We start from the raw sequence: 22,129 nt of genomic DNA on the forward strand, positions 1-22,129 counted from the left end.
GGATGCCACACTGGAGTTGGAGCTGGAAAAGGAAGAGCGGGAGCTCGGCATTAATACGAAGGCCCCAGGAGATACCTAAATTTCCTGGACCAAGACATGATCATCCATCTATGAGCAGGTGAAGCAGGGAGGAGGCAAAAAAGAGTCCTTGATTCTTAACAGAGTAGTAGGTGTCACTGTTATTCATTAATTCAGTTGTATTTTTTGAGCGCTTACTGTGCGCAAAGCACTGTATTAAGCACTTGGAAAGTACAATTTGGCAACAGATAGAGACAATCCCTGCACAACAACGGGCTCATAGGTCACACCCTACCAAAGACACATTTCCTGTTTCAGGTATCAGATTTATAACAAAAAATAATTATTTTTTAAAAAAACGTTTTGGTCTCCAACTGCTATCATGCCTCTCTCTTTCCCTTTGTGCTCCCCCTTCTTTGGTTTCAACATTGCAGGGCTGTTCTCAGGTTTATAACCTCCTCCCCTTGAAGTACACACAGACAGACTTGCTTCTCTCCTCGTCTTCACAGGTGTCCACTCTGGGCAGTCACAGAGATAAAGGGAGAGGGGAGGAGAGTGAAGTAACAATAATAATAATGATAATAATTATGGTATTTGTTAAGTGCTTAGGGTGGATACAAGCAAATCGAATTGGACATAGTCCCTGTCCCACTGGGGCTCACGGTCTTAATCCACATTTTACAGATATGGTAACTGAGGCCCAGAGAAGTGAAGTGACTTGTCCAAGGTCACACAGCAGACAAATGGCAGAGCTGGGATTAGAACCCATGGCCTTCAGAGTCCCAGGCTTGTGGTCTATCCACTACACCATGCTGATGCAGAGAGTCAGGGTGATTCTCTAAATTGTGTGGAGCTATGCTGAGATGATCCCAATGCCCATGGCACCTTGGACAATTATAGGGGTTCCACTATGCCCTTTGACCCAAATAGAATCCCAGACCTGGGTGGCTAACGTCATCATTTGATGGCTGAATAGTAATTTTCCCAAATTCAGGATCTTTCATAAGGCTGTCCAGCCTGATATAGCTCTTGAGTGCTTCTAGTTTGTCAGTTATATTCACTGAGTGTTTACTCTGTGCAGAGCACTGCACTAAGCACTTGGGAGAGTACAATATAACAATACAATAGATACATTTCCTGCCCACAGTGAGCTTACAGCTCAGCAGGGGAGAAAGAGCAGTCTGAAAAACACTCACAAGAGCGACCCAAGCCCAACCCACTGTGGAGTTATTTTAGTTTCATTGTATACAAAGCTGTCTACTTGCCTCAAAGTCCAGTGGTCAACACCCATCACTCAGCCATTGACCCTCCTCAAAAGAAAAAGAGCAAATTGCCAGCTAACGGGCACCTGGAACCCACCACAAAATCTAATTGAAATATCGATTCCCGGGCTAACACTCCAATATAAAATCCCAGCAATGACAGAACACATACCAACACACCAATACACACACACACACACACACACACACACACACACATCCCACTCACTCCCTTTTGCAAAATAACACCATAAAGCATATCATGTTTTTTAACTTTAAGCTTCCTTGGGCTTTTGTTTCAATTAGTCATAAAAATATCAAGGATAAAAATATTCTGGGAGAGATGCCATTTAATGTATGTTTTGATGGAAACTGTTCTCTGGATTAACCATTTCCAAACAGGCTGAGAAATTAATGAAAAGCAGCATCCTTTCTCTTTAAAAACACATGGGAAAACAGCATAGAGACAGAGAAGAAATGGAAGGCAAGGGAGGGTGCATGTCATTGAATGGCTTGAGAGACTACGGAAATGACTGTCAAATTTTTGACATTAATTTTTTCCTGTTTATGTTTTTTTTAAGTGTGATTCGCAAGGAGAAATGATCACAAACTCAGTTTAGTCCTTCTTGTATTTCAATTCAAATTGTAAAAGTAACAAACTCTCTTGGCACCATCATCTCCTATGAATATTAATTATGTCACTACCACAGTGTGTTTCCTCATCTTTCAGAAATAATGCGAGAATTACTGGGATGAGATTGTAGCAGGATGGAATTTGAAATATGTTTGGGGCATTAGTCCAAAACCAGTGGTTTCCTAAGAGTAGTAATGTGTTTAAGTACACGTCTAAAAATCCCTTTCTAAAAATGGCAAATTAGTGCAATAGAGATCAATTATTTTTCCTCATACAAGTACCTTCACCAGAGACCAATTCCTACAGCCAGTCCAGGATTCTGTGTGCTTAAAGATAGTCTGTTGTATTATCCATGTAAGAAACTGAGTTCATATAAAGTAGAATATTTGGCCAGAAACATCTTTCGCCTCTAGCCTGCGGCTGATTTACAGTCATTAACAGACCTGATCCTTTTCTAAGACAGGACAGAAAAGATAGCCTCTGGACTAAAAATGATCCGTAAGAGACAAGTAACTCAAATTTCAGATGGTTGGGAGGGGTTTCGATGTAGCCACTATTCATATCATATTAATGAGTGCTTACTGTTTATGCTTACTGTGTACAGAGCACTGTTCTAAGCAGATGGGAGAGTAGAATAAAGCAATATAACGGAATTAATAGACATGTTCTCTGCCCACAATGAGAGGAAGACTCACACTGGGACTCTAGACTGTGAGCCCACTGTTGGGTAGGGACCGTCTCTATATGTTGCCAACTTGTACTTCCCAAGTACTTAGTACAGTGCTCTGCACACAGTAAGTGCTCAATAAATACGATTGATTGATTGATTCATTCATTCATTCAATTGTATTTATTGAGTGCTTACTATGTGCAGAGCACTGTACTAAGCGCTTGGGAAGTACAAGATGGCAACATATAGAGACGGTCCCTACCCAACAGCGGGCTCACAGTCTAGAAGGGGGAGACAGACAACAAAACAAAACATATTAACAAAATAAAATGAATAGAATAGTAAATATGTACAAGTAAAACAAATACAGTCATGAATCTGTACAAACATATATACAGGTGCTGTGGGGAGGGGAATGAGGTAAGGCGGGGGCATGGGGAGGGGGAGGAGGGGGAGAGGAAGGAGGGGGCTCAGTCTGGGAAGGCCTCTTGGAGGAGGTGAGCTCTCAGTAGGGATTTGAAGGGAGGAAGAGAGCTAGCTTGGCGGATGTGCGGAGGGAGGGCATTCCAGGCCAGGGGGAGGACGTGGGCTGGGGGTCGATGGCGGGACAGGCGAGAATAAGGCCAAGTGAGGAGGTTAGCGGCAGAGGCGTGGAGGTTGTGGGCTGGGCTGTAGAAGGAGAGAAGGGAGGTGAGGTAGGAGGGGGCGAGGTGATGGACAGCCTTGAAGCCGAGGGCGAGGAGTTTTTGCCTGATGCGTAGGTTGATTGGTAGCCACTGGAGATTTTTGAGGAAGGGAGTAACATGCCCAGAGCATATCTGCACAAAGATGATCCGGGCAGCAGCGTGAAGTATAGATTGAAGTGGGAAGAGACAGGAGGATGGGAGATCGGAGAGGAGGCTGATGCAGTAATCCAGTCGGGATAGGATGAGAGATTGAACCAGCAGCGTAGCAGTTTGGATGGAGAGGAAAAGGTGGATCTTGGCAATGTTGTGGAGGTGAGACCGGCAGGTTTTGGTGACAGATTGGATGTGAGGGGTGAATGAGAGAGTGGAGTCGAAGATGACACCAAGGTTGCGGGCTTGTGAGATGGGAAGGATGGTAGTGCCGTCAACAGTGATGGGAAAGCCAGGGAGAAGGCAGGGTTTGGGAGGGAAGATAAGGAGTTCAGTCTTGGACATATATAGTCTGGGAAGTCTTCTTGGAGGAGGTGAGCCTTCAGTAGGGCTTTGGCGGGGGGGGGGAGTGTGATTGGCGGATGTGAAGAGAGAGAGCGTTCTAGGGCAGAGGTATGACATGGGCCAGTGGTCGATGGCGGGACAGGCGAAAACGAGGCCCAATGAGGAGGTTAGCGGCGGCAGAGGAGTGGAGGGTGCCGGCTGGGCTGTAGAAGGAGAGAAGGGAGGTGAAGTAGGAGGGGATGCCGTGATGGAGAGCCTTGAAGCCAATAGTGAGGAGTTTATGTTTGATATGGAGGTTGATAGGCAACCACTGGGGATTTCTGAGGAGGGGGTGACATGCCCAGAATGTTTCTGTAAAAAGTTGATCCAGGAAGCAAAGTGAAGTATGGACTGAATATGATGATAAATATTATCATCATAATACACCCCACATCAATTTACTGCTATTTGACTCCAATTTACTGAGAAGCAGCATGGCCTAGTGGATAGAGCAGGGGCTTGGGAGTCAGAAGAATTTGACTCTAATCCCTGCTCTGCCACTTGTCCGCTGTGTGACCTTGGGCTAGTCACTTAACTTCTCTGTGTCTCATCCCTCTGTGTTCTCTGTCCCTCATCTGTAAAATGGGGATTAAGACTGTGTGCCCAGGTGGGACAGGGATTGTGTCCTACCTGACTTTCTTGTAGCCAACCCAGCACTTAGTACAGTGCCTGGCACATAGTAAACACTTAACAAGTACCACAATTATCATTATTATTATTATTCCTGTTAAATACTGTTGGTTGGTCCTACAGAATATCTCCCGGCTCCACCTCCCATCTCTTTTAAAAACACCGGAACAAACTCTGGTCATATGGTGGTTAGAGTACTTCATCAGCCTCCTCACTGATCTCCCTGCCTCCCAACTCTCTTCCCCATCCAATCTATATTTCACACTGCTGTTCAGTTCATCTTTTAAAAGCATAAGTCGATCCGCATCTCGCTTTAGCAACTTCCTGCGGCTTCCTGTGTTTCTTTGCCCAAACAAAAATTCCTCTTCATTAGTTGCAAGGCTCTACACCAACTTGTCCCTTCTTCCCTATCTGTTTCTCTTCACGCGCATTTCCCCAACTCTCTGTTTTTGCTCCTCCCAACCCAACATTCTAGATGTTCATCTCTCTCTTCTCTGTGACTTCGCTCCCCTTGTTCACCCTGCCCTCAGCCTTGGAATTACCTCCCTCTCCACATCTGATAGTCTACAGCTCTCCTCATGTTCATGTCCCTCTGAAAATGCAACCAGCTTTCTCAGATCCATCCCCCAGCAACTGGATCCATATCATCCTTTCAGCCAACTCTACCGTTTACTAACTCTTCTGTGTCTTCCTTAGCACTCATTTATATATGCTTTTTCAATTGTTCAACCAGTGATTTTGACTCCTTGTCTTGTCTTATGCTGTCGCGCAACTCCATGAACACATCTCTCCCAGAACTCCCCACCTCCATCTGCAATAGTTCATAGAGTTTTCTTGGTAAAAATACATAAGTGGATTAGCACTGCCTCCTTCCATGCAGTCAACTCGAGTCTCCACCCTCTACTCTCCCCTGCCACTGCTGCCCAGCAAGGGTGAGTTTTGACTTGTAGCAGATTGCCTTCCACTCGCTAGCCACTGCCCAAGCTAGGAATGGAATGGATATGTCTCTACTTGACTCTCCCTCCCATAGTTAACACTGGTAGAGTACTGGAAATGCTCCAGGTGTGACCCTGAGAGGGGATTTTGATTCCTGCTAATGTGTTATTGTCTCTTTCCCCATAAAATGTAAACACTAGGTGGAAGAGATTATTGCTTTATTCATTAATTCCTAGGTCTCCCCCTCTAGGCTGTAAGCTTGTTGTGGACAGAGAATGTGATATTGAAAAGAAGAAGAGGGATGAGAATTGGTGATGTAGATTTAGGAATCATCCACATAGAGGATGATAGTGGAAACTGTGGGAACAAATGAGTTCTCTGAGGGAGTGAGTCTAGATGGAGAATGGGAGGACTCCCTCTGTTGAGGGGGGAAGGGAGGAAGAAGAAGAGTCCACAAAAGATATTGAGAATGAGCAGCCTGAGAGGTAGAAGGATTACCAGGAGAAGATGGCATCAGTGAAGCCAAGGTTGGATAATGTTTCCAGAAGGGTTTGTTGACAGTGTCGAAGGCATCTGAGAGGTTGAGAGGGATTGAGATGGAGCAGAAGCCATTGGTTTTGAAAAGAAGGAAATCATGGGTGACCTTTGAGAGATCAGTTTCCTTGAAGGGAGCAGAAGCCAGATTGAAGGGGGTCAAGGAGAGAATTGGAAGAGAGGAATCAGAGGCAACAAATGTAGACAGAGGTGGTATTAAACTCCCTTCCCACAACAAGGTTGCAATCTAGATTAAGAAACAGACATTAATATAAATAATAGATATCTACATAAGTGCTGCGGAGCTGCGGGTGGGGTGAGTATCAAGTGCTTTAAGTGTATAGACCTAAGTGCATGGGTGATGCAGAAGGGAGAAGAAATAGGGGAAGTGAAGGATTAAGTTAGGAAAGGCCTCTTAGAGAAGATGTGATTTTGGTAAGACTCTGAAGGTGGGGAAAGTGTCAGTCTGTCATATATGAATGGAGATGGAATTCCAGGCCAGAGGGACCATGTGAACAAGGTGTCAGTGGCGAGATAGACTGCGATACAGAGAGTAGGCTGGTGTTAGAAGCGTTATTATTAGTGGATTTACTGATAAGAGCAGAATTTTGGTCATGGTAGGGAATAGTAGAAGAAATTGCATTACTATTTTTGCTGCCATTGCTTGCTTACCTATGTAACAGGGGACATCTGATGACTTAACGGTCTATTTATTGATTTTCCATGATGTGTGAGATAATGTACAAACACAGCATTGCTCTCGTGAGGGTGATATTCATAAGAGATTATTAAGAATATTTTTATAATCCATTTCTTTCCACTTAGAAAGCATTATATAATCTGGTGGTGTCCTACAAATTAGAAATTGTGTCTTTTTAACTTAAATCTGAAGGGTATAAAGTTGGCACTTTCTGAATATTTCGTTATAGCTGTTTTCACACTCCACAAAAGCATATCTAAAGATCAAGCTTCCAACCTTTCTAGCATATTATAGACACATCGTAAATTCAGCAGATTTCTTTTTTTCAGAAAGCTCAACTAAGGACATGAAAAGACAATCAATCTGCAAAATATTCTGTGCTTGTTCAGAGTGATAACATAGATTCACCTCTGATGGAACCAAGAGCCTTTCTATCACATTATACAAACTAGAAATTGAACTCATTCTGTACCCAACAGTCACCTAATTTAATTGTATTAGGTCCCAGTGTCTAGTTAAGCTGTTTAAGAAACAGTGTGGCTCAGTGGAAGGAGCATGGGCCTGGGAATCAGAGGACCTGGGTTCAAATCCCAGATCTGCCAAATGACTGCTGTATGACCTTGGGCAAGTCACTTAACTTCTCTGGGCCTCAGTTACCTCATCTGCAAAATGGGGATTAGGACTAGGAGCCCCACATTGACTTTGACACCTGTCTACATGTTTTGTTTTGTTGTCTGTCTCCCCTTTCTAGACTGTGAGCCCGTTGTTGGGTAGGAACCGTCTCTATATGTTGCCGACTTGTACTTCCCAAGCATTTAGTACAGTGCTCTATACATAGTAAGCGCTCAATAAATACGATTGAATGAATGAATGAATGAATGAATGGACTGGGTCCAACCTTATTAACTTGCACCTACTAGTGCTTAGTACAGTGGAGAAGCTAAGTAGAGAAGCAGTGTGGCTCAGTGGAAAGAGCCCAGGCTTTGGAGTCAGAGGTCATGGGTTCAAATCCCAGCTCCACCAACTGTCAGCTGTGTGACTTTGGGCAAGTAACTTCACTTCTCTGTGCCTCATTTACCTCATCTGTAAAATGGGGATTAAAACTGTGAGCCCCCCGTGGGACAACCTGATCACCTTGTAACCTCCCCATCACTTAGAACAGTGCTTTGCACATAGTAAGTGCTTAACAAATACCATTATTATTATTATTATTATCATTATAAGAGTTTGGCAAATACCATTAATGAAAGTTACCATGGAAACAAATGAATAGGTAGTGTCTAAGGAAAACTGTTCAAAAGTCTGTCCCTTCGTGTTTTGAATCATCTCCCTATCTTTTATACATCTAGATCAGGTAAAGGTTTCTGAGCTTGAGACTTCTGTAGATAGCTTCTCTTTCAAAACTGCTTTCACAGAAACCTAGGCCTATTTTTGCAAAATAAAAGGTTAAAGGGAAACAGAGGACACCCAAACAGAACTGCTGGGGTATTTGAATTTTACACTTAAACGTGTCTATATCATCATCATTTCACACTTTATATTTTTATGTTGGCAAGACTGCAAATCAGCATAATTTCATGTATTTATCTGAACATTAACATTCCCACAATGAGCCAGAAATGCTGAATTCTTAATACTCTCCTTAAAATTTAGCTGCTTGCTCTAACATCCATCATTTTATCATAATTTTAGAATAGTAAATTGCAAATACATGCTCAGAAGCATGAAATTCCTATATGTTTTTTAGGGAGTTTATTCCAGAGCCTTGTTCTGATTCTCTTCTATCAAAGTTAAATGCTGTCAAAACAATTTATAAGGTTTTTTTTACAGTTCGATAGTGTCCAAAGGATTATTTTTGTAATATTTTAAATTTCTGCAGCAACGCATTGCTTAAGGATAATAATTATAGCACATAATATTATTCATTTGAGGTTACTGTACCTCCTAAATATGATATTGTTTTTCCTTCAGTTTCTTTTTCAGCCTTTTATTCTTAGGTAGAGGTCATTTAAGCCTGGCCTTATTCTAAGCAATTTTTTTTAGATCAATTTGAGACTTTGGATTTCTATTTTGATTATTATTTTCTATTGGGTCACAAAACATTTTTAACAAATAATGCATGCATAGAAAATGTTACATAAATAAAGTTTCTCAATATCAGCAGTAAAATATGAAGGTACTTAAGATCACAGCAGCATTAGAACATTTATAGACAGTTATTCAGAAATTCTCATTTGTCATAAGTGGATCACTTATGTTTTCTCCATCTCAAAACTCCTGGTAAGCAGTTTCTTGGCTATGAGTTTATTTGTTCAAGGAATAAAGACTTGCACCCCTTCAAGAAAAGGTTTAATGCTTTTCTTTTAATTGTGCTGTTTCATGTATTTCTTAAATCATACTCTGGGTCTGTCGGGTGTTTATACTACTTGTCAACAAACACTTTGAAAAGACCGTATTTGACCAAAATATTTCAGACCTAACTTGGTCTTAATGGTTTCATATTCCGCATGAACAGCAAATAACCATGTTTTGGTGGGCTTGGGAGCCAGAAGTCATGGGTTCTAATCCTGGCTCCGCCACTTGTCAGCTGTGTGATTCTGGGCAAATCACTTCACTTCTCTGGGCCTCAGTTCCTTCATCTGTAAAATGGGGATTAAGACTGTAAGCCCCACGTGGGACAACCTGATCACTCTGTATCCCCCCAGCACTTAAAACAGTGCTTTGCACATAGTAAGAGCCTAACAAATGCCATCATCATTATTATTATTACCTTTGGTTAAAACGGAGTCCAATTCCTACAAGGCCTCCTGTATATTCGATGGGGCACAAATAAGGAATTACTTCATTTTAAAAATTAATCTTTTTTAGAACTCCATCCTTTTCTCCAGAGCAAGGGAGAACATCAATCAGATCAGGATTCATGTAACAATCTCTACTGTAGCTTTCTTAAAAATGTAGTACAGCAATATAAAAGTCCAATGGGAATCTTTGCCCAGTTTCATGAACATAATAATAATGGCATTTGTTAAGCTCTTAGTATGTGCAAAGCACTGTTTACTATAGCCAGATTTTAAACAGATGGAAAATACTATTGATAAGTTGGCTGGATGGATGTTTTTCTACTTGATTTTTTAAACTCAGTGTTTTAGTGTTCGATGAGTATCCTTAAACATCCTTCACAATTTTCATAGAAATGAGATCTGGCACAGGAATTCTTCAGCAGTATTGGGTACGTGTTTTTCCCCTGTACTACTTTAATCCTGCCAGAAATATTGGTATTTTTTATGCATATAGCCTAGTAAGTATTATTGGAAAAAAAACATTATAGCTAGAGAATGTAAGCCCATTATGGGCAGGGAATGTGTCTGCTAATTCTATTGTCTTGTACTCTCCCAAACACTTAGTAGAGTGCTCTGCACATAGTGAGTGTTCAGTAGATATCATTGATTAATGGATTGATAAACGCAAACCTGAAGTGAAAACTTGCTAGTTTTAACATCAATGCAGATTTCATCACATACCACTCCATGGTATTTACTGAGCACTTAATGTATGCAGATCTCTGTACTAAGCACTTGAGAGTGTGTAATACAAAGAGCTGGTAGATCTTAACTCTGCCCACAAATGAGTTTACAATCTGCAGGGGGAGACAGACACTGAAAATCAATCAATCAATCAATCAATCAATCAATCGTATTTATTGAGCGCTTACTTTGTGCAGAGCACTGTACTAAGCGCTTGGGAAGTACAAGTCGGCAACACATAGAGACAGTCCCTACCCAACAGCGGGCTCACAATCAAGAAGGGGGAGACAGAGAACAAAACCAAACATACTAACAAAATAAAATAAATAGAATAGATATGTTCAAGTAAGATAAATAAATAAGTAGAGTAATAAATATGTACAAACATATATACATATATACAGGTGCTGTGGGGAAGGGAAGGAGGTAAGATGGGGGGATGGAGAAGGGGTCGAGGGGGAGAGGAAGGAAGGGGCTCAGTCTGGGAAGGCCTCCTGGAGGAGGTGAGCTCTCAGTAGGGCCTTGGGAGGAAGAGAAGATTATTGACACAGGAAACAGTAGAGTTAAGAAATGGTTACTCAAAAACTGTGGGGCTCGGGTGCATATCAATGCACATAAGTGGTTGGTTGCTTTAGAAATGGGGTTAATTGTTTCCTTCTTTTATAATGGGGTTGGGCTCCAAAAAACAGGTGTTGTGAAGAGAATCAGGGTAAGACAAATTCAGTTTTAATTTTTAGAAAGGGACATTAGGTTCCGGATTACTTGAGGGATAACTCATATAAAAGAGAACTCACTGCAGGAGAGTTCAGGAATATCCCAGTCTTCAAATGACCATGATATAGAAATCAGTCATTGGTATTTATTGAGCGCTTACTATATACAGAGTACAGTACTAAGCACTTGGAAGAGTACGATACAACACAAATGGCATTAGAAATAGAAAGACCAGAGATATGCTATGCACTAATTGCTGACATATTCCAATATCCTTAAGCCCCACCTGACATTACTTCCAACTGACGCAGGGAATATGGTTCCTCCCCATGACGATGATGGTATTTGTTAAGTGCTTACTATGTGCCAAGCACTGTTTTAAGTGCTGGGATAGATAAAAGGTAATCTGGTTGTCCCACGTGGGGCTCACAGTCTTAATCCCCATTTTAGAGATGAGGTAACTGAGGCACAGAGAAGTTAAGTGACTTGTCCAAAGTCACACAGCTGATAATGAGCCAGTTCTAGACTGTGAGCCCGTTGTTGGGTAGGGACCGTCTCTATATGTTGTCAACTTGTACTTCCCAAGTGCTCAGTACAGTGCTCTGCACATAGTAAGTGCTCAGTAAATACGATTGAATGAATGAATGAATGATAAGTGTCAGAGTGGGATTAGAACCCATGACCTGTGACTCCCAAGCACATGCTCTTTCCACTAAGGCATGCTGCTCCTCATTCCTTACACTCACGGTGCTATTTGCAGGCTAGGTTTGCCTCAGGAAGGAGGTAGCAGAGAAGGGGTGGAATGGATGGGACGGAGATCTTTTCTCCCATGCCCCTATTCCATGTTGTCTTCTCCCGAAACATGAAAATTCCCCATTTGCTTATATATTTACTACGTGCAGCCACAGCGCTCCTTCTCTTCCACCCCAATTCTGTCCTGCCTTTGGTGGGGCAAGGAAGGAGGTGGTGATAGCATTTGAGAAGCAGCGTGGTTCATTGGAAAGAGCACAGGCTTGGGAGTCAGAGGTTGTGGGTTCAAATCCTGGCTCTGCCACTTGTCAGCTGTGTGACTTTGGGCAACTTCTCTGGGCCTCAGTTCCCTCAACTGTAAAATGGGGATAAAGACTGTGAGCCCCCTGTGGGACAACCTGATCACCTTGTAACCTCCCCAGTGCTTAGAATAGTGCTTTGCACATAGAAAGCGCTTAATAAATGCTATTATTATTATTATTATTATAATCCTGGCCCCACCACTTGTCAGCTGTGTGACTTTGGGAAAGTCACTTAACTTCTTGGTGCCTCAGTTACCTCATCTGTAAAATGGGGATTAAGACTGTGAGCCTCACGTGGGACAACCTGGTAACCTTGCATCTACCTCAATGCTTAGAGCAGTGCTTGGCACATAGTAACTGCTTAACAAATGCCATCATTATTATTATTATTGATAGGGGCTTGATGGGAATTTCTATCACATAACAGTTTCCTGTCAGACCCCAAGCAGCCAAACTAAAGCTTGTTTCCATGATGTAAAAGCAGGAAGGTTCAATGAGTACTTTCCCCAAAACTCAAAATACCCACTTGGCTCCAGGAGGTAAAACACAGATGGCAGCTCCGCTCTTGAGTGGGAAGAGAGCTGTCTTCCCAAGATCTTCCCTGAAATCATGGTCAATTCCAACTGAAACTGGGGGCCCGGAATTGAAATCGCAACTATCCAGTAGCTTTAATTTATCATGAGCCCTCCCTCCGCACATCCGCCAAGCTAGCTCTCTTCCTCCCTTCAAGGCCCTACTGAAAGCTCACCTGCTTCAGGAGGCCTTCCCAGACTGAGCCCCCGCCTTCCTCTCCCCATCCTTCCCCTCTCCATCCTTTCCGCCTTACCTCCTTCCCCTCCCCACAGCACCTGTATATATGTATATATGTTTGTATGTATTTATTACTCTATTTATTTATTTATTATATTTGTAAATATTTTTTCTATTTATTTTGTTAATATGTTTTGTTTTGTTCTCTGTCTCCCCCTTCTAGACTGTGAGCCCACTGTTGGTTAGGGACCGTCTCTATATGTTGCCAACTTGTGCTTCCCAAGCACTTAGTACAGTGCTCTGCACACAGTAAGCGCTCAATAAATACGATTGAACGAATGAATGAATATAGCTGTCATATGAGGGAACTGGGAGCCGAACTGACAGAACGGCAAGAGGGAAAGTGCCCTGGTCAAACTGACACATTTCCTTGCCATTTGGGGCAAGCTGGTAGGGTCAGGATTTAGATATCTGGCCTTTGAGGGTTCCAGCCTGAACCCTCGGAGTGTTATCTTGCTCCATTTCTGCAGGAGGTAATAGTGGCAGTCTGTGGCTTCAGCAGGATTCCAGCTAGTCCCTGGTATACAAAACCAAAAAATATTGGGAAGCTGGGTAAAGGTGAAGGGGACCACGATTGAAATTCAAGCAGGGGTAACTAAAATTCCCCCAAATAATGGAGGGTGTGAGAGGAATAAGAGGATGGGGACATCAAGGTGATTAATAGTATAATAGTATCATTTTTAATTGATTGATGGCTCAATCATCAATCATATTTATTGAGTGCTTTCTGTGTGCAGAACACTGTACAGAGCTTTGGGAGAGTAGAATATACTAAAATTGGTAGTTACATTCCCTGTCCACAATAAGCTTACAGTCTAGAGGGGGAGATAGGCATTAATACAAATAAATTACAGATTTGTACATAACTGTTGTGTGAGGGAAGGAGAGGTGCGTGTCTGCTTACTGTTGTATTGCACACCCCCAAGCACTTAGTTCAGTGCCCTCCACACAGTAAGCACTCAATAAGTACGATTGATTGACTAAAAAGTGCAAATCCAAGCACAAGGGCAACACAGAAGGGAGTGAGAGAAGAGGAAATGTCATCATGGTGGTACCTTCATTCATTCAGTCGTATTCACTGAATGCTTACTGTGTGCAGAGTACTGTACTAAGCACTTGGGAGAGTACAATACTTGTGTCAGGACTGATTCTGGAAAAGAACTTCACAAATATCATTTATGTCTGTGGGAAAATCTATCCCACAGCGTAGTTCCCCTCTGGTGCAGAGAGCAACTCCTGACTATTGACTTCCCCCTCCTCCCCATCCCCCCTGCCTTACCTCTTTCCCCTCCCCACAGCACTTGTATATATGTATATATGTTTGTACGTATTTATTACTCTATTTATTTTACTTGTACATATTTATTCCATTTATTTTATTTTGTTAATATGTTTTGTTTTGTTGTCTATCTCCCCCTTCTAGACTGTGAGCCCGCTGTTGGGTAGGGGCCATCTCTATATGTTGCCAACTTGTACTTCCCAAGCGCTTAGTAGAGTGCTCTGCACACAGTAAGTGCTCAATAAATACGATTGAATGAATGAATGAATGAATAACTTTAAGGCACTCAATCTCCTCCACGCTAGAGAAGCAGCGTGGCTCAGTGGAAAGAGCATGGGCTTTGAAGTCAGAGGTCATGGGTTCAAACCCCAGCTCTGCCAATTGTCAGCTGTGTGACTTTGGGCAAGTCACTTCACTTCTCTGTGCCTCAGTTACTTCATCTGTTAAATGGGGATGAAGACTGTGAGCCCCCCGTAGGACAATCTCATCACCTTGTAACCTCCCCAGTGCTTAGAACAGTGCTTTGCACATAGTGAGCATTTAATAAATGCCATCATTATTCTAATTATGCTTACCCACCCTCTTCTTCTCTGTAGTCTGTAAGCTCTTTGTGAGAAGGGAATGGGTCTGTTTACTGTTATGTTGTAGTCTCTCATGTGCTTAGTATAGTGCTCTGCACACAATAAGAGCTCAATAAGTATGACAATGAGTGAATGAATACACCCCAGCTCCTCTCAATTCAACCATCTCACCATGCCTCACTGTTATCTATCGATTTATTGTATTTTGTTAGTATGTTTGGTTTTGTTCTCCATCTCCCCCTTTTAGACTGTGAGCCCACTGATGGGTAGGGACTGTCTCTATATGTTGCCAACTTGTACTTCCCAAGCGCTTAGTACAGTGCTCTGCACACAGTAAGTGCTCAATAAATACGATTGATTGATTGATTGATTGATTGATTATCTCTCTTGCCACCAAGCTGTTCCTCAGGCTCTCCCTTCTGCGCTGGCAGCAAGTGGTCACTGTGGCTGTGGGTGTGACTGTGGACTATATTGAACTGTACTTTCCAAGTGCTCAGTACGGTGCTCTACACACAATAAGTGCTCAATAAATACGATTGAATGAATGAATGACTGAGAAAAACACTCATTATGCCCCAGTACCTTATTGAGCTATGCTTTTATCTTCATGTTTTCACATTTTGTTTCATCTCTCCTTATGTATTGGTCACTAGACCCCCTCTCCCCATTTTTAAAAAATTATGATTATTTACTTTTGTCATGAGCCCCCAGAGGGACACTGCGTATTCTTTTTCAGTGCTTAGTTCAGTGCTCTGCACATAGCAAGAGCTTAAAAATGTGATTACCACCACTACTACTTCTGCCTGGAATTCTTCCTCCAGCCCTTCTACACCCAACAAACCCCTGTTCTCTCTATCTACCAGACTCTTCTGAAATCGCATCTTCTCCAGGAATTGGTATCAATGGTATCGACTGCACACTCACTGTGTGCAGAGCACTGTACTAAGTGCTTGTAAGCCCCGTGAGGGCTAGGATCATGTCTATTAGCTCTATTGTAATAATAATAATAATAATAATTTGGGTATTTGTTTAGCACTTACTATGTGCCAAGCACTGTTCTAACTGCTGGGGGAGATACAAGTCAATCAGGTTGTTCCACATGGGGCTCACAGTCTTAATCCCCATTTTCCAGATGAGGTAACTGAGGCACAGAGAAGTTAAGTGACTCGCCCAAAGTCACACAGCTGATAGGTGGCGGAGCCGGGATTAGGACAAATGACTCTAAATGACTCTAAATATTACTCTATTTATTTATTTATTTATTTTACTTGTACATATCTATTCTATTTATTTTATTTTGTTAGTATGTTTGGTTTTGTTCTCTGTCTTCCCCTTTTAGACTGTGAGCCCAATGTTGGGTAGGGACTGTCTCTATATGTTGTCAATTTGTACTTCCCAAGCACTTAGTACAGTGCTCTGCACATAGTAAGCGCTCAATAAATATGATTGATTGATTGATTGACTTCTGACTCCCAAGCCCGGGCTCTTTCCACTGAACCACGCTGCTTATTCCTCCAAGTCTTTAGTGCAGTGCTTTTCACAGAAAGAGTACTCAATAAACGCCAGCGATGGCTCCCATTTTTGAGGCTGTGTCCTGGGGTAGACATGTAATTAGTTTCATGATGATGTTCAGGGGCATGTGGAGTTTCTGAAATAGGGGAGGGTGTCAGCAACGAAGGAAAATTTATGAGCTTTTCAATAACAAAAAACTTGTCAAAGCACATCAGAAGCATAGTGGACTTGTATTTAAATAAGATAAAGACATACATAAAGAGAGATCTATATAAACATTTATTCCTCTTCATTATGGCCTGGGAACATGTCCGCTAATCCTGTTGCATTGTACTCTTCAACAGTGATTTGTAATAATAATAATAATGATGGCATTTGTTAAGTGCTTACTATGTGCAAAGCATTGTTCTAAGTGCTGGAGAGGTTACAAGGTGATCAGGTTGTCCCAAAGGGGTTTACAGTCTTAATCCCCACTTTACAGATGAGGTAACTGAGGCACAGAGAAGTTAAATGACTTGCCCAAAGTTACACAGCTGACAACTGGTGGAGCCAGGATTTGTACAGTGCTCTGCACGTGATAAGCACTCAATAAATACGATTAATTGATTCACTGATAATCTCCATCTTTTGAATTGCTACAACTAGTATAGCTCCAAAGTTTTGTTTTGTCTCAGTTTTTGGGGGAAGTTTGTCATAATACTTCCAAAAAACAGGCAAGAATTGGAGAAACTCCCATGGCATCATATTTCCAATTTTAATCATACTCCCTTATCACTGAGCACAACTGAGTAGTTTTATCAGTTACACACTCTAAAGCACCATTTTTTTTCTTGACCTGTGCAGTTTGGTGTACCTCTAGTGTTAACTAGGAATTTTAAGATATTATCAAAAAAAACCAAACTGTCATTATATAGCATTCAGACCACTGGAAGGGAGTTGTATTTTCCTCATTACTTTATCCATATGTATGCCTCCTGGCTTGATACTGAAATATATTTTTTTTTTGGATTCTATGCCTTCCTATATGCAAAACATGCCTTTCCTACAAAAACCAAACAAACAAACGAAAGAACAAAGCTGCTACTCTGGAGAATTAAGTCAAGGACATTGTATTCAATTTTTATAATGAAATACAGATGTGTTCTTTAAAAGCAAATCCTTCTTTTCAGGAATTTAAACAGAATAGCACAAAGAAATACCAGCTGGTTAACTTTAGAGGACTGCCCTGGAATCCTGGCAGCTCTGAAGTGGTATTTGTTGAGTGTTTATTACTCGTCAGTCACTATACTAAGCGCTGGGGTGGATATAAAACAACTAGGTGAGATACATTCCCTGGGTCTTAGAGGGTTCATATTTTAAGTAGGAAGGAGAACAGGTACTGAATCTCCATTTTACAGATGAGGAACTGAGTTGTTTCTCTCACTCCTTTGCCCATCTGCCTGAGCTTTGATACGGCCACCGGGTTCTGCAGGAAAGCAGGGGTGTAGGGGGCATAAAATGGGGGGTAAACCCTATAGAAAAAGGCAACGTGGCCCTACTGAAAAACACACAGAAAGATGAGTCCCGAGACGTGGATTGCTTTCCGGTAGCTTAGAACAGCTTAGTAGATTCATTCATTCATTCAATCATATTTATTGAGCGCTAACTGTGTGCAGAGCATTGTACTAAGCACTTGAGAAGTACAAGTCGGCAACATATAGAGACGGCCCCTATCAAACAATAGGCTCATAGTGAGAAGCAGCGTGGCTGAGAAGCAGCGTGGCTCAGTGGAAAGAGCATGGGCTTTGGAGTCAGAAGTCATGGGTTCAAATCCCCGCTCCGCCACTTGTCAGCTGTGTGGCTTTGGGCAAGTCACTTAACTTCTCTGGGCCTCAGTTACCTCATCTGTAAAATGGGGATTAAGACCGTGAGCCCCACATGGGACAACCTGATCACCTTGCACCAGCACTTAGAACAGTGCTTTGCACATAGTAAGAGCTTAATAAATGCCATCATCATTATTATTATTATTAGAAGGATAATGATGGCATTTGTAAAGTGCTTAATATGTGCAAAGCACTGTTCTAAGCGCTAGGGAGGATACAAGGTGATCAGATTGTCCCACATGGGGCTCACAGTCTTAATCCCCATTTTACAGATGAGGTAGCTGAGGCACAGAGAAGTTAAGTGGCTTGCCCAAGGTCACAGGGCAGACAAGTGGCAGAATCAGGATTAGAACTCATATTGTCTGACTCCCAAGCCTGTGCTCTTTCCACTAACCCACGCTGCTTAGTACACTTAGTACTCAAAGTGCTAAATACACTTAACTGAATCCTGTCCCTGACACTTGTCTTCTGTCTGCCCTTGGATGAGTCACTTAAATTATCTTTTCCTCATCTGTAAAATGTTGTCCGCCAGTGGACTTGGCATGACTGACTCCATCTCGTGCATACCCACAGTAACCCTCCGTTTTGTGCAGGCCGAGAGCAACTCTTTTTTGTATTTTATGCAAGGCTCAACCACAGAATGTCTTCAAGGCCGGTAACAAGTAACACCTGTCTATGCAAGGTTGAAGGGCCGATAACAAGTAACTCCCATCTGTACAGCAAGGTTGTAAGGCCTATAACAAGTAACTCCTGTCTGTACAAGGCTGTGATAACAGAGACCGATGAAAATTCACAATTATCCTGTCATTCCTCATTGGTTCCCTGAAGTTCCCATTGCTCTCTCCCATGTTACTGTAACTCAATGAAAGACACAATGGGAATGGGATTGGGGCTGCTAGTCACTTGTACGTCTCTCGGGAGGTGAACGGGCAAGTAGCCACCTTTTCCTTTACCGCTCTATCTGAACTCATATCTCCGAGTTATTTTTCCTATCTGCATCACCACGATGGTTCTCGAACCCTGCAGCCGATTTGTGCCGGTTAACGTATTTTGCACCCTACTTTTCAATAACAAAAATGACCATTATATAACTTTTCTCCCTCCCTGTTAGATTGTGAGCTCCATGTGGTACAGAAACTCTGCTGATCTGATTGTATGGCATTTATCATAGGGTTCAATACAGTGCTTTGCACTTAGAAAGTGTTCAACAGAATTCTAGAATTCTCTTTTTGGACTGGGAGCAACTCATTCTGTTACTCTGTACTTACTTAGAGAAGCAGCGTGGCTCAGTGGAAAGAGCCCGGGCTTTGGACTCAGAGGTCATGGGTTCAAATCCCAGCTCCACCAATTGTCAGCTCTGTGACTTTGGGCAAGTCACTTCACTTCTCTGGGCCTCAGTGACCTCATCTGTAAAATGGGGATTAAGACTGGGGGTTAAGACTGTGAGCCCCCCGTGAGACAACCTGATCACCTTGTAACCTCTCCAGTGCTTAGAACAGTGCTTTGCACATAGTAAGCGCTTAATAAATGTCATTATTATTATTACTGAATGTTTTGCTATAGTGCACCGCACCAAGTGGGTGCTCAATAAATAATGATTATGGTATTTGTTAACCACTTCCTGTGTCCATCCAATTGTATTCATCAGTGTTATTTAGTAACTGCTTACTTTGTGCAGAGCACAGTACTAAGCACTTGTAAGAGTACAATATAACAATAAACGGACACATCCCCTGCCCACAATGAGCTTATGTATCAAAATGCTCTAAGCACTGGGGCAAATTCAATATAGTGTCTACATGTTTTGTCTTGTTGTCTATCTCCCCCTTCTAGACTGTGAGCCCATTGTTGGGTAGGGACCGTCTCTATTTGTTGCCGACTTGTACTTCCCAAGCACTCAGTACAGTGCTTTGCACACAGTAAGCGCTCAATAAATACGATTGAATGAATGATGAATGAACATATGCAGATCAGACAAAGTTCCTCTCTCAAAGAGAGGACAGGTTTGGAATCTCCATTTCACAGATGAGGAAATAGACAGAAAAGTCAATTGACTTGCCCAAGTTCACAGAGCGGGAAAATGGCAGAACAAGGATTAGAACCCAGGTCCTCTGACTCCTGGGCCCATGTTCTTTCCATTAGGCTACACTGTTTCTCTAAAGAATATCACTATTATTGCTGTAATTACTACTAAGCAGCATGGCTTAGTGGAAAGAGCATGGGTTTGGGAGTCAGAGGACATGGGTTCTAATCCCAGCTCTGCCACTTGTCTGCTGTGTGACCTTGGGCAAGCCACTTCACTTCTCTGTGCCTCAGTTACCTCATCTGTAAAATGGGGGTTAAGACTGTGACTTCTAGACTGTGTGCCCATTGTTGGGAAGGAACCGTCTCTATATGTACTTCCCAAGCACGTAGTACAGTGCTCTGCACACAGCAAGCACTCAATAAATACGATTGAATGAATAAATACGATTGAATGAATGAATGAATAAATACAATTGAATTAATGAATGAATGAATGTGATCCCCACATGGGACAACCTGATTACCTTGTATCTACCCAAGCACTTAGAACAGTGCTTGGCACATAGTAAGCACTTAACAAATACCATTGTTATTATTATTATTATTACTAAATACTACCTGGCAGATGGACGATATGACACCATGGCTTTCAGGATAGGGCTGGGGCAGGACCAGCGGTCTGTGATCTAACAAACAAAATCCTAGCTACACAGAACACAGAAAGTGCTCTCTTCAAATGGTGGGTTTCTGCTTAGTGTTACACTCTACCCTTGCAGATTTGAGGTAAGAAAAGCTGTTTCCACTGGAAACTCCTCCCCGAAAATATGTGTATTCTGGCCACCATTCCAGAGGTGCACAGACCCCTCACCCTCCCACTTAAACCCATGGATGGTTTGACTTGACTCTGGAGAGTCACCAGAGGTAAAAGGTTTACCACTACACTATAAACTCTTTGTGGGAAGGAAACGTTTCTACCAAATCTGTTGGGTATTGTACTCTCCCAAGTACTTAGTACAGTACAGAGTCAGCATGTAATAAATACCATTAATTGATTGACAGCTTTTCTAATTGTGGTTGTTTGCCAATTTGTCCCAAGGTGACCCTGGGGCACCGGCCATCTCAAGGTTAAATACTATCTCGTGACCACCTGAGCCAGCAGGCACAACTTGGAAGTGAGGGTGGGATACCACCCCCACAACCCAAACTGCTAGATTGGCAGTCCAAGACGGGAATACAGAAGGTGTCCCTTGCCCCCGTGCCAATCAAATTAGGGATGGAGGAGGGGGGAGGGCAGAGATTAGATAGACTGAGGCCGGAAGCTGGAATGGACTAGGGGCACAGGAGATAAATACCTGTCGCCTCTGACCTTTGGGGTCAGAACACCGAGACACGCAAAAGCAGCCCCCGTGTCTTTCTCTGCCCAGAAGGCCAGATGCCCGCTCTGCAACCAGAACCAACACACTGAGGCAAGGGCCGCGGGATGGGTGAGAATCTCATGGGTGGGACCCAGGTGCCCCACTGCTGATGGGAATCATGAGTGGATTCCTCCCATGTAGGGAGAGCACATGGTAAGAGCTAGCTAGCCACCCACCACGTGCGCGGGTAATGGAATGAATTCTTCCCATGTGGGAAAGTAAGTGGATTCTTCCCGAGTGGGAAGTGCACATGGGTGATAGCTAGCCGCCTCACCCATGCGCGATTAACGTATGATTGTGTTCCTCCCATATAGGGAAGCTCTAATATTGCTAATTGATTATATTCCTCCCGAAAGGGAAGTTCAATCCATTGCGCCTAAACAATTACATAAATTCAATTCGCCTTGCAGAATAAATTTTATATAAAACTCAGGCTTTCCGTCCCCGACCTTTCTCTCGCCTCACGGATCACTGAACGAACCCGTCCCCGGGTGACGGGTGACACAATTGTACTCTGTCTCAGAGCATGGCCAGTCTCTATAAAGTGAGTGTTGTATAACCGCAAAATAGTAGTAGAAAAAGCCCAGGCCTGTGTGTTAGAGGACCTGGATTTTAATCCAGCCTCTACAGTTTGCTGGCTGTGTGCCTTTGGGGAAGTCACTTCATTTCTCTGGGCCTCAATTTTCTCTGTGAAATGGGAGTTAAATGCCCATTCTCACTTCTCCTCAAACTGTGAGCCTCATGTGGG

General features: G+C 42.6%; 1 protein-coding gene and 1 non-coding gene across 2 annotated transcripts in view; both read right to left on the minus strand.

Moving 5' to 3' along the window:
• Nucleotides 1–22,129, minus strand: part of LDB2 (LIM domain binding 2) — an 892,398-nt gene that overhangs the window by 698,997 nt on the left and 171,272 nt on the right. The gene's annotated exons all lie outside the window — the stretch shown is intronic.
• Nucleotides 5,377–5,514, minus strand: LOC119928054. The gene has a single exon (XR_005451013.1). It is a non-coding gene; the product is annotated as a small nucleolar RNA SNORA7 (small nucleolar RNA).

This window comes from Tachyglossus aculeatus, chromosome 4, assembly GCF_015852505.1.
Source record: "Tachyglossus aculeatus isolate mTacAcu1 chromosome 4, mTacAcu1.pri, whole genome shotgun sequence".
In the NCBI taxonomy this organism is placed as follows: domain Eukaryota; kingdom Metazoa; phylum Chordata; class Mammalia; order Monotremata; family Tachyglossidae; genus Tachyglossus; species Tachyglossus aculeatus.